Genomic DNA, 5,596 nt, shown 5'->3' with positions numbered 1-5,596 from the left:
GAATTCTAAGCACCTTGAGAGAGAGCAGGAACTTCACAGAACATTGATTTGTGCCACTCCCAACAGAAATACCCCAGGTGGACAACTTTAGCAATCAGGAGCTCCTCAGTTGCTCATGGCAAATTCCACCTCAGAGTTTACAAAGACTTATGGGTAGAAAAGCCACACTAAGTAATTTACTACACTGCATGCAGCTAGAGACCATTCCCAAAGCTGTTGCTTATATACAGGTAGAAGACCACATACCCAAAAGCAGATACTCAGCTGCTCACAGTAGATTCCACCATGGAGTTGATTACCAGTCTTATCATCAAGCTTCCCAGCCACTCAACCAAGCCTAGCCAAGTTGACACAAAAACATAACCACCACACATTCCAATCACCAGTGATAAGCAACAGATCTTAATTGCATGTTTGGTCAATTTCAGACCACAGAAGTTGATAAAAATCTTCAATTTTCTCATCCTTGGCTTTTGTAGTTGGTGCATAAATTTGAATTATAGTAGTATTAATGGGTCTTCCTTGTAGACATATGGGTATTATCCTATCATTGACAGCATTATACTTCAGGACAGATCTTTAAACATCCTTTGTGATGATGAATGCCACACCATTCCTCTTCAATTTGTCATTTCCAGCAAAGTAGATCATATGGTTGTCTGATTCAAAATGGCCAGAACATGTCCATTTCAGCTCACTACTGCCTAGGATGTCAATCTTTATGTGTTCCATTTCATTTTTGACAACTTCCAATTTTCCTAGATTCATCCTTCGTACATTCCATCTTCCAATTATTAGTGCAATTTTCACATGCATATGAGGTGACTGAAAATACTATAGCTTGGGTAAGGTGCACCTTAATATTAAAAGTGATATCACTGCTCTTTAAGGCTTTAAGAGGTTTTTTTTGCGGCAGAGTTGCCCAGTGCAATATGATGTCTGATTTCTTGACTGCTAATCAGGGGTGTTGATTGTGGATCCAAGTAAAATAAAATACCTGACAACTTCAATCTTTTCTCCATTTATTGTGATGTTGCTTATTAGTCCAGTTGTAAGGATTTTTGTTCTCTTATGTTGAGGTTTAATCCACACTGAAAACTGTAGTCTTTGATCTTCATCAGTAAGTACTTCAAGTCCTCTTCATTTCCAGGAAGCATGGTGTGTCATCTGCATATCACAGGTTGTTAACAAGTCTTCCTCCAATACTGATACTATGCTGTTTTTCATGTAGTCCAGATTCTTGGATTATTTGCTTAGCATGCAGTTTGAATAAGAATGTTGAAAGGATACAACTCTGACACACACTTTTCCTGGTTTTCAACCATGTAGTATCCTCTTTTTTCTATTCGAGCAACAGCCTCTTGGTCTATGTACGTTTCTCATGAGCATAATTAAGTTTTCTGGAATTCCAATTCTTTGCAGTGTTATCCATAATTTGTTATTATTCACACAGTCAAATGTCTTTGCCTGGTTAATAAAACACAGGGAAACATCTTTCTTGTATTCTTTGCTTTCATCCAAGATCCATGTAATATCAGCAATGATGAATCACTCTTTCCACATCTTCCTTTGAATCTAGTGTGAATTTCTGCAAGTTCCCTGTCAATATACTGCTGCAACCATTTTTGAATTATCTTCAGAAAAATTTTATGAGTGATATTAATGATATTGCTTAATATTTTCCACTACTGATATAGTAATATAATATCCACTATCTGCTTCTGTAGAGATACCACCTCAGAAATCCAGGAGGGGTCATTATGAGTCAGAAATGACTCGACGGCAGTGAGTTTCGTTTTTTAAATGTGCACTCTGTATGAAGCTTTGTGAGAAAGATACAAGGAGATATCATATACAAATCTTTTGTCAAAGAACTAAGAATAGATTCGGAAATATAAAACATGAAAATATCTACACTATAATTGGAAAAGTGGTAAAAGTTCCTCCTTGACTGGCTAAAGCTAACATAAAGAATGGATTGAAGCTAGCAGGAAGTTATTTAACTCACTGGCAAAAGAAACATCCAAATAAAAGAGATTACAGTAATTGTTCTCAAACTTGAGTTTATATTAGAACCACCTCTGGATATTGTCAATGGATACATAGTCTCAGGTCTTAAGTTCACAGATTCTGGTTTAGTTAGTTTGTGATAAGTACTTGGAATACATATTTTAAGAACCAAGCCTGATATTTCTAAGGCAGGTGATATTTTTTGAGTAATTTGAAATAAAGGAAAACATTGCACCATCACAATAATATTATTAATAGTTAATATATATTTAGCACTTACTGCTAGATCAGGTCTTACACTTGTAATCTCATTTAATTGAGTCATGAAAGGGTAAGCAAATTACCTAAAGTTAATCAGACAGTAACTAGTGGATCTGGAATTTAAATACAGGAAGTCTAATTCCAGAGCTCATGACTTTAATTCCTTCTTCACAGATGTGTTTTCCACCACTCTTTCATAATACCAGTGGAAGATGTAGTGTAACAAACTTGTTGGAATAGATTTGGGTTGGACAAATTCAATGATTAGGAAAATTGAATGACTTAATTGGGTATCTTGGCTATCTTCCATACTTCTGATGACTCTCTCTGTAGGCATAATATCATTGAATATGTTTAATTTTAATGATTTACTGAAAACAATCATGTATGTATTATCAAATGCTGATTTTTAAAAATAAATTAAAAAATTAGAGCTGTTTTATGTTTATAAAAAAAATTGTGCAGAAAGTACAGTTTCCATATACTGTGTCTTCTCTCTGTGCATAGTCTCTTCTATGAACTTCCTGAATCCCAGTAGCACAGGAATTTATTACAATTCATGAACCATATTTATATTTTATTATTAGCTAAAGCCCATAGCTTAAATTAGGGTTTAACCTTTATTCTGTACTGTCATATGGGTTTTGACAAATTCATAAAACCAGATGTCCACCATTACAATATCATACAGAATAGTGTCACTGCCCTTAAAATGTGCTATGCTCTGTTTGTTAATCCATGCTGCTTCCTGTTGTATCTTTACTGGGGATCTTTTTAATATCTATATAATTTTACTTCAAAAATCATATAAGTGAAATAAAACAATATGTAGCTTCTTCAGATTGGTTTCTGCCACTTAGCAATATGCATTTAAAGTTTCACCATGTCTTTTTGTGTCTTAATAGCTTATGTCTTTTGATTGCTAAGTAATATTGATTCTTATAGTATATTCATACAGTTTATAGATTGTGAAAGTACTCATTTTTCATTAAATTAAAAGAATTTTGAAGCACCTTTGCTCATGTTTCTGTCCCTTTGGTTTTTACCCTTGTGTTATTTTGAAACAATTACTATTATTGGAAAATTTATGGAATTACTTACAAAACTTCACATAGCTTAAACAAGATTTCTTTGATTAAATGTTATCAGTCTCTGCCTAATTTATTTGCTGTTATCTAAGACTTTTAATTGTCCATTGAACAATGGTCCAAATAGCTTGGGAAAACAAGAGTTGTTTGGTTTGTTATTTATTACTAGGTTCTAGTGGAAGGAATTGTATGGCTTGGAGTGGAAATAAGTAGTTTAATTTACTCATAAAATGCAAGCAATGATTCATAAAGAATTGATGAGAAGATGCAGAAAAGGGTGAAATGCTATATTTATGTCTTACTGGGTTTGCTGTTGGTAAAATACTGTTGATCAAGAATTCCAAGAACAAAGATGAAATGAACCACAGTCTATGTCAAGTGCTGCTGTAAATCATTATTTAGTAATTTTACTATTTCTTTTAGAGGAAATGTTATTGTCATTTGCATCACTCACACTCTATCTTCTCTGAACATGTGATGTACAGTTTTTAACACAGATTAACAGATACATTTGATTTAGGTGCTACATGAAAGTGTAAGTGTCAAGGTGCTTTATCTGTAGCCTATTGCTGACACTTACATAGCAAAGTGTACCACAAGAATGGATTGGGTAAAAGTGATAGGGGATGTTCTTCTCTAATTTTAAGTGCAAATTATCAGTAAGCATAATATAGTAGATCAAGGATTGAAATAGTATCTTTCATGTTCACAGTAACCTGAAGCCATATATATAGTAATAAAGAGAATAAGTTGGTAGTTTATTGATTATGTGAGCAAGGAGAGGAGAAATTTTGTCTTCTTAACTTGCTCTTATAGAACCTTAGAGGTTAGGATGAGATAAATAAATAAAAGTACAATCAGAGAAATGCAAAATTTGACAATGGTATTATTTCCTTTCTCTCATTCTTCCCTCTGTATGTATCCTAAGATGTATTGCATTGAACAAATCTGTTGCAAAACATTTCTCTGAAATGATAAAATGCAAAGATATCACTTTGAGGACTAAAATGCACCTGACCTAAGCCATGGTATTTTCAGTCGGTCATATACATGAAAAACTGGACAACAAGTAAGAAAGATCGAAGAAGATGATGCCTTTGAGTTATGGTGATGGTGAAGACTATTGAATATACCATGGACTGCCAGAAGAATGAACAAATTTGTCTTAGAAGAACTACAGCTAGAAGGTTCTTTAGAAGTAAGGATGGTGTGACTTCATTTCACCTACTTTGGACATGTTATTTGGAGTGACCAGTCCCTATGGAAGGGTAATGTACAGCATCAGCGAAAAAGAGGAAGAGCCTCAATGAGATGGATTGACACAATGGTTGCAACAATGGGCTCAAGCATAGAAACAATTGTGAAGATATCACAGGATCCAGCAGTGCTTCTGTTGTATATAGGGTCAGTATGAGTCAGAACCAACTCAGTGGCACCTAACAACAGCAACAACAAAGATCCTTAAAAAAAAAAAAAAAAAAAAACTTGAATAGTTCCAATGAATGTTATATCAATGTACATATACAGCATATTATAGGATTAGATTCCCATCACATGCGGAAAATAAGACTGTGATTGTTTTATGTGTTTATTTGGCTAGGCTATGATTCTTCATGGTTTGACAGAAAATGGGCCTGTTGTTGTCCCATAATGTAATGTAACATAATCACTTTCCATGATGTGATCTGATGTGATCAACGAATCAGTTGAAAAGGGAGTTCCCATGGGTATGTGGCCCCTCTCCAGAATATAAATGGATATTCCAGCAGAGCTTGTGTTTTCTCTACCCTGTACTTTTCTTACTGCCTGATTGCTGGTCTTGGGACATAAGCCTGTAGAGGTCTCCAGCCTGTCACCTGACCTCCAGATCTTGGATTTGCCAGACTTGTAAATCCTTTTAGCCAGCAGATGTCTCCTGCCTGCCAAGTACCTACAGATTTAGGACTTGACAGCTCCTAAAATTGTGTGAGCCATTTCCTTGAAGTAAATCTATATTTCTCTCTTTCTGTCTAGATCTATAACACTAGCCACTCCTTGGAAGGAAGACTGGGCAATCTATTTCTGTAAAGATTTACCACCTCAGAAACCCAAAGGGGGTTGCTATGAGTTGGAATCACCTCAATGGTGAGACATATATAACAACAACATATGTGTATATATGTGTGTGTGTGTGTGTGAGTGTGTGTGTATGCACATATATACATACATATATTGACTCGATGGCACATAACAGCAAC

The sequence above is a fragment of the Orycteropus afer genome, unplaced genomic scaffold, assembly GCF_000298275.1.
Source record: "Orycteropus afer afer isolate SDZICR_OR568_19922 unplaced genomic scaffold, OryAfe1.0 scaffold00511, whole genome shotgun sequence".
In the NCBI taxonomy this organism is placed as follows: domain Eukaryota; kingdom Metazoa; phylum Chordata; class Mammalia; order Tubulidentata; family Orycteropodidae; genus Orycteropus; species Orycteropus afer.
The sequence above is the reverse complement of the archived record's forward strand: the minus strand, read 5'-3'. Positions refer to the sequence as shown.